General features: G+C 38.7%; 1 pseudogene across 1 annotated transcript; it reads left to right on the top strand.

Moving 5' to 3' along the window:
* The first annotated feature begins 1628 nt into the window (after nucleotides 1–1628).
* Nucleotides 1629–2490, top strand: LOC306671014 (vesicle transport through interaction with t-SNAREs homolog 1B-like; annotated as a pseudogene). Its single transcript has one exon. The product of its transcript is annotated as a vesicle transport through interaction with t-SNAREs homolog 1B-like (transcript).
* The last annotated feature ends 5517 nt before the right edge of the window (nucleotides 2491–8007 follow it).

The following is an 8007-nucleotide window of genomic DNA, read 5'->3' as shown; positions in this document are numbered from 1 at the left end:
TCCAAATCTCAGACATGAGCTCCCAAGAAATGTTGCAGGATTCTCACACACAGAGATAGGACACCAGGGCTTTCAGCGGGAAGCATCATTTGTTAGTGCTGGCACTGGTCCAGTGGACTTGTATCCAAAGGCTGAATGAACCCAGAGTGCAGCAGAGTGTTAATCCCCCCATTACATGTTAGCCCCTTTGTCTCTCCTACATGGTAACATACATTCTGATTGGGTATTCTATACTATAGAACTGCAACAGAGTTACAGCATAGTTGGGCATGTGCACTGAGTGTGCCATGTACCTTATTTTTGTTCTGGGATAGCCCTTACCACAGCTGAGGTTAGATTTGAACTCATGATTCTCTTGCTTCAGCCTCCCAAACCACTGGGATTACAGGCATTCACCACCATGCCTAGATCATTTGGTTAAAAAAAAATTCTTTTTAAGGGGTAAGGGATTTTATTGAGCTCACCCAGATGTCCTGTGGCTTGTGGCACCATCATTCCAATCTCTGCCTCTGTTGTCATATAATGTTCTTCATGTCTGAGTCCAAATTTCTCTTTTTATAAGGACATTAGTTATATTGGGTATCAGGTCCATCCTACCTCATTATGACTCCATCTGTAACTTGATCATATACACAACAATCCTGTTTGCAAATAAAGTCACATTCTGAGGTACTTAGGGATAGGATTTTACTTTTTTATTTGTTCTAATTTGTACATGACAGTAGAATGCATTTATGCATTTTGATAGATCATAAATGGAGTGTAAGCTCTCATTTTTCTGATTATACATATTGTCAGATCACATCAGCCTTGCAATCATATATTTACATGAGGTAATAATGTCTGTTTCACTCTACTCTTTACCACTGACTTTTAAATAAATTACTTACCCATGAGATGTTTTAAACATGAATCCAGCCAAAACTAATGTAAGTAAACCCAGAGGAATTTTACAGCACATGGAATGAGCAAGCTTTCATCTAAAACAGAACTACAGAAAATGGGTAGAGAATTTATTAAACAATCTCAATTTTCCATTCCCAAAGAAGAGAAAATAATGCAAGAAACATTTTTTTTTGGGTGTGGTGTGTGTGTGTGTGTGTGTGTTGTTTTGCTTGTTGGAGTATTGGGAATCCAAACCAAGGTCTCACACATGCAGACAAGTACTCTACCACTGAGCTACATGCCCAGTCCAGTGCAAGACAAAACTGGGACATGAAGATATTTTCTTTATGTATCTAAAAAAAATAATTATCATACTTTGTGTCTATTCAATGAACAACTTACTAACTTGCAAAAGTTAATTATTACATAGAAGAGCATGAAGGTACTTGGTCAAAAAGGAAAATATTTTAACCTATTATAGTAAATGTTCAGTGTGGTTGAGTTAGCATATAGGATTTAGTTAAAGAACTGCAAGAAGTGAAATTTATCATCAGGTGTACATTTAAATTTAACAAAGAAGTTTTATTGTGTGGCAAATAATGATATAGAAAAACAAATTGTGATTGTGGCACCAGAAGCGTCTCATTCCCAAGCAGCGGTGACCACATGGCTTCAGGATTGGGCAACCAACCACAGACCCAGTGCCCAGAATCTCAGTGGCTGTTTCCTGAGCATGCCTCACCATGGCCACCTCAACAGCCTCCTCAGAGCATTTCGAAAAGCTATACAAAATCTTCCACAGCCTCCATGAACACTTACAAGCAGCTGCTGGGGACGATCAGGACCAAAGAAAAGAAGCTGATCAGAGATTTTAATGAAAAGCACCAGGAAGCAAATGAAACGCTCGCTCAGAGATGAAGAAGGAACTACAGTATGCACCCCTGTCTTTCCAAAACCCCATGATATCTAAGCTGCAAAACTACCAGAAGGACCTTGGAAAACTCCATCAGGAGGCAAGAAGCACACCTTTGATGGTCATACCTAGGGCCCCAGGGACGTGACATATGGTGCTATACCTTAGAGAATGAGCATCTGAATTGGCTACAATCATAAAGTGCATTGCTTCTTCAAGGCATTGAAAGTCTAAACAAGGACACTCAAAGTATTGAGCATTCTCATCTGATTGCTACAGACTGACGAGATTTGCTCAGAAATCACAGAAGAGCTGGGGGAGCAATGAGACCAATTGGAATGTACCAAGAACAGACTAGTAAACACAAGTGAAAACTTGAGCAAAAGTCAAAAGATTCTCCATTCTCCATAAAAGTGACAACCAACAAGCTGCAGCTTTCCATCATCATCTTATTGGAGCTAGCTATTCTGGAAGACCTGGTTTATTACAATTCTTTCACAAGCATTGAAATTACTATTGGGAAAGGTTTGTGGACCAGAACCTTGGCCCTGTGGATGAATGTTGTTAGGGAATGGAATAAGCATATTGCTGCTGTGGGCTAACAGTCCAAGGATACACTGTGTAGCCATACTGGGAGGAGGAACGGCAGCCATAAAAACCACATCGATGTGAAGGAACAATGACAAAATGAGTATGATATACCTAGGTAATAAATGTGGCTTATGACTTCTGCAAATTTACATAGTACTGTAACATATCAATACCTTGTAAATTAAAAAAAATACATTTATAATAGTATTATTAGTCACCAAAATGGAGAGGGGAAAATTTACAATTGTGAAAATATATAGATGTTGTCATTAAGGCAATATCAACCCAGCCGACCATTTAATATCTGTCCCCTTGAATGCTTTACAACTCTGGAATGCCCATTGTGAAATTTGCCAGTGCACAGTATGTCCTAATTATATGTTCTTCATTTTCTGATTCATCTGGTGAACTTGGAGTAGGAAGTTTGACATAGACAATGTGTCTTCCGTCCCTTGTCAGACCAAAACTTGAAGCAATTACATTCACTGCCAGACTAACCATAGCCTTTGCCTCTTCATTCAAAGTGACCAACTGAGGATTGACTTCAACAAAATCCAATGCTGACAACAACCCTGGAAGAATAAGGTAGGACAAAAGTCTCAAAAAATTCCCTAGGTGTTGCTTTTCAGGAGGGTTATCCCTACTGGACAGGGTGAACAAGCCAACATAAAAACAGAAGCACTTTCCATTATAAAATTACCTATTGTAAGAAATCCCCTTGCACCTCATCCTCTTAACCATCAGTTCAAGTTAAAACACTGTATGCTGAAGGAAATTTTAAGGTAATAAAATAATTCATCCCTGTTCAACTAACATAATAGACCTACCTGTCAGACTTTCTGATTCTTTATCTGTTTTTTGTTATTGTTTTTGGAGTTAGTGGGGGTCAAATTCAGGACCTTCTGCATGCTGCACACACACTGTGCTACTGAACTACATGCCCAGGACCATTGGTAGCTCTTAAAGCACCATATCATGTGCCCTAAAATGTACTAATATTCTTGCCCCTTTGTGCCTGAGTTCTGAAGAAGGTTACATATCTGATACATTTTTTGTCTTCCAACAATTGTCCATGGGAACATATAGTCATATGTTGTTTAATTTGGACTCTGGTTGCCTTCTGTGAGGGTTTGAGAACTTGTGCCCAAGTCAAGCACTATTCTTTGTCCTGAAGGGGAAGGGAAGAATCTATTCCGATCTACCCTCATTGCCCTCTACATGGCCAACTTCTTCACAACTAACTTCTTAATTTATTATTCTGGGTAAAGTTATTCTACCTCTCTTCAAGCATCACCTGAATAAATTAGTATTCAACAATTAAGTATCTAAGAATATTTACTGTGACTGTAAAGACTAGAATCAGGAGTTTATATGCCTAATGGCTTATTGATATTACATTATAGTACATGCCATTGTATCTCTTCAGTGTGTTGTCTTAGCAGAGCATCCTTGATTACAGTGTGCAAAACTGCAATGACCAGGCATGATACCTCAGAATTTTCATCATTTCCTGCACTGTGTCTCTAATGATTTGTGTCACTGATTTCTACTGGCTAAACAAGTACCCTGAGCCTATCCCAAAAGTAATAATTGGGAGGGTTCATGCTATTAAAAACATACATTACCTATGTTTCCCAGCTACTGCCATACTGCAAATTAAAGAAAACTCTTTTATGTATCTAATTGACAATATCATGAGTGTCTTTTTGAATAAAAACAGGGGAAAGGTTGCACAAGGCAAGGACAACTGCCATATCTAAGTGCTGCAAGTTATTAAACACTCCTCTGACTGATGACATTGGGAAGCTAAATGAAGGCTTGAACTCTCAGATTCTCTGTCCAGTAAACCAGGAACCATTGAAAATATCTAAGACTATGGATCTGAGAATGAAACTGTCTTGATACTCTAAGATCTCATAGTGCTTGCCCAAGATTCTAGCAGGTTCCAGGATCCAATATCCATTTCTACCTCAACTAGTCAAGGATTCCCTACAGCCTTAGACCTTTAAATCTGGGGTCTCTATGCTTCTTTCTGTACCTCAATTTCATTAAATGGTTATTAAAGCAACACCATGCGGTAGTTATTTAAATTTTGGAAGGAAAGTTCATTTCAAGTGGCCTTAAAATCAGAAGTATTTTTATAAAAATTAAAACTGCAAACAAGAGTGAGTTTTGGAAAAGTTACCTTTGATAACCTAGAATTTATCTTAATATAGTCAGTGATTTATCCAATGGTATCCTACTTATTAAAACTATCAAAAAGAAAAACAAGCCAACAACAGTGGTGCAGGCTTATAATCCCAGGAGCTCAGGAGGCTGAGGCAGGAGTATCACAAGTTCAAAGCCAGTTCAGCAAGGAGAGGAACCAAGCAACTCTAAATAAAATACAAAACATGGCTGGGGCTGTGCCTCAAGTTCCCCCCTCCCACAATAAAGAAAAGAAAAACAAATTGTGATATTTCTCAGGTTCCAAAGCAAGAATTTAAAACATTGCACTTATTTTATCCTTAAATAGATGTAAAAATTGAGCCATTTTTACCCTCTTCTTGATACACTGAATTGGAGCTCTTTTAGACTCAATGTTTGTGATCAGAAGAATCCTTAGATTCCCAACAAGTTATCTTTTACACTGACTTAAACAATGCTTAAGGACATGTGTGCCATTATTTTTCACAGTCCCTGTTGCATAGTTGTCAGGGACTTTTCCATTGGCTTCTTGGTAAAGATACCACAGTAGCAATGTAAACTTTGTCAGTTTGAAAAACACTTTTTATCCAGCTATTTACATTGATCAGGGCAATGGAAACTGAGTTGCCTTAACCAAATGTTCAAGAGATTATCTCACAAACAGACTGAGGCATTAATTTGAGGGGAGAAATATAATGATTAAAAAGAATCCGTGAGGCCAGATTTGACTCATTCAGTGGTTTGAATAATTCTCTGGGGAAACCATCTCAGGCTCAGAAGTCTTCTTAAGAAAAATGAGGATTGGGTGTGTTTTGGCTTGGATCTGAAGTATTTCCCAAAATCTCATGTGTTAAGTCTTGGTCCCCAAGAGTTCAGAGGTGAAGCCTTTGGAAATTGATTGGATCACAAGGCCTCTCATCTCATGAATGAATTAAGCATCACTCACTGCTATTGGGAGTGATGGAACCTTGAGGAGGTGGCAGTTGAACTTAGAGGTAGGTCATTGGAGCTTTGACAGAATATCTTGTCTTCAGCAAATCTCTTTCTCTCTCTCTCTCTCTCTCTCTCTCTCTCTCTCTCTCTCTCTCTCTCTCTCCTTTCAGGTCATCATGAAGTGAGCAGATTTGCTCCACCACATGCTCCCCCATGAAGATTTTCCTCAACTCCTGCCCAGAAGCAATGAAATCAAGCTAAGTATCCATGTACTACACCTCTGAATTTGTGGGTCAGAATAAATCTTTCCCCCTGCAAGTTGGTTTTCTCAGGTACTTACTCAAAGTGATGGAAAGCAGACTAACTAGAATGCAAAGAATGTTATAGTCTTGTTGGGTGTATGACCAGTTCTTTGTAGTTTATGTCCTAAATCCACTGTTCTGAGCTGAATTGAATCTCCCCAAAATTCATGTGTGTAAATCCTAAGCCCCAGTACCTCAGAACATGATCTTACTTGGATAAAAATTTAGAGGTAATTAAGTTTAAATGTAAGTCATTAGGTTGAGCCCTAATCCAAAATAAATTATGTCCTTATAAGAAAAAAATTGGACACAAACATGTACAGAGGAAAGACCATGTAGATATATAGGTGACCGTCTGCAAGGAAAGAGGCCTCAGTAGAAAGTAACCCTGAAAATTTTCTTTGTCTTGGCCTTCCACAGTCTCCCAAACTGTGAGATAACATATATCTGTTGTTTAATTCACCTAGTCTATGACACTATATTTATGACAACCTGAGTAGATTAATACACTCATTATAGGGAAATGGGACATATTCTGGGACAAATGTTCTGTAGAGATTCAGGCCATGAGAAAGTACAGAGGAGCATAAGTCCTTTGAGTGAGCACACTCCTCAGGATGATAAAGGTCTTCTATTTCTCTGACTTAGGATCATTCTGACACTCCTCTGTCCTTGAGCCATAGAGACGTTATCTTCTTATAAAAATATTTGATACTAGTGGACTCTGAGAAGCAAGCAAGTTATATAATCTTCACATGCACAAAGTTAACTGCACTAATGTAACCTGATATAACCCTGGAGTAGGTAATAAAACTGAACTGGCTTTCCCATGGAAGCCACTTCTTGCTGTATACCATCCTATGTGTGTGCCTCTTCATTTGCTCACCCTTAACTTTTACAGCTGGCACTGTGAGCAGGGACCCTTCTGGATGTGTTGAAGGGAGAACAGGGTAGCTTACTGCCTGGAACAGGATTTGATGCCTGTCTCTCATTGGTTGTACTGATCCCACTGGTAAGCTATGGGAAATTCCCTGTCTGACTTGAATGTTGTCATTGGGCTGAACTTTCTTATTTGCTTCATGAGATTAAACATACTGAAAGTAATGCTGATCTTGTTGCTTTGCTGTCTGAAATAGATTTTTGCTGTCCGTGGTATCCAGAGAGTGGGTCCTTGAGACCCAAAGATTTGAACGATACAGGTAAAAAGTTGCATGAAGAACCATGGGCTCTTATACTTTTGTTACATACTTGGCATTTGTGTCGTGATGCTACCTCAAAAATAGCCTTGGCAGCACCACCAACTTCTCTGATCTGTATGACTGAAGTTTTGCTCCTACTCCTTCCCAAGTCCAGTCTTGCTTATCTGAATGTCTCAGACAGGCAGCTGCTGAGAGAGAAACTCATACATTGACTGTCTGTCCCATTAGATTAAATAATGCTAATCAACCAGAGTATGAACAATTGTCTTTCACTGTATTTAAAGAATTAAGAAGGATGGTGTTGGAAAGTGGAATTAATAGTAATTTCATGCTTGATATGATAGAAGAGCTGGGAATGGGTTGTGCCTTTGTTCCCAATTATTGGAAAGCATTGGTGAATATGGTTACTTCTCCTGCTCAAAATACAGTGTTTTTACAAGAGTAGTCCAATTTAGTCTGTGTTCAAGCCAAGGATAATGTTCAGGGAAATGTTAAAATGGATTATGATGACTCGTTTGGTGTGGTCAGAGAGGGCATATGACAACAAGCTCAGTTGCCTGAGCTGCCATTACCCAGATTAGAACTTTAGTTTGTAAAGCATGGAGGAGAATCCCAGACACTTGGGATTCTTCCAAGTCCTTTGCTGTCATTCAACAAGTCTTGGGACAGCCTTTCATTAATTTTGTTAATGATTGACTAAAGTTATTGAAAGACAAGTAGATGATTTGGAGGCTGCCAATATTCTAACCAAACAACTGGCTTATGAAAATGCCAACCAAGATTATAAGAAAGTGATGAAATCTTTTTTACCATAAAGTGGATACTACACTTTCTGATTTAATAAAGACAAATCAGAAAGTTGTAACTGAAACTCACAAAGTGGTTTTACTGGCCACTACTTTAAAGCCCCCCAATAAACTTTGCTACTATTGTAAAAATTACCTGGTCATCTCCAAAAGGATTGTAAGGATAAAAAATAGGGCCACAAAAAGAGTCT

The sequence above is a fragment of the Sciurus vulgaris genome, assembly GCF_902686455.1.
Source record: "Sciurus vulgaris genome assembly, chromosome: 10".
Lineage (NCBI taxonomy): Eukaryota > Metazoa > Chordata > Mammalia > Rodentia > Sciuridae > Sciurus > Sciurus vulgaris.
Note: the sequence above shows the minus strand (reverse complement) of the source record. Positions and strands in the feature narration are given on the sequence as shown.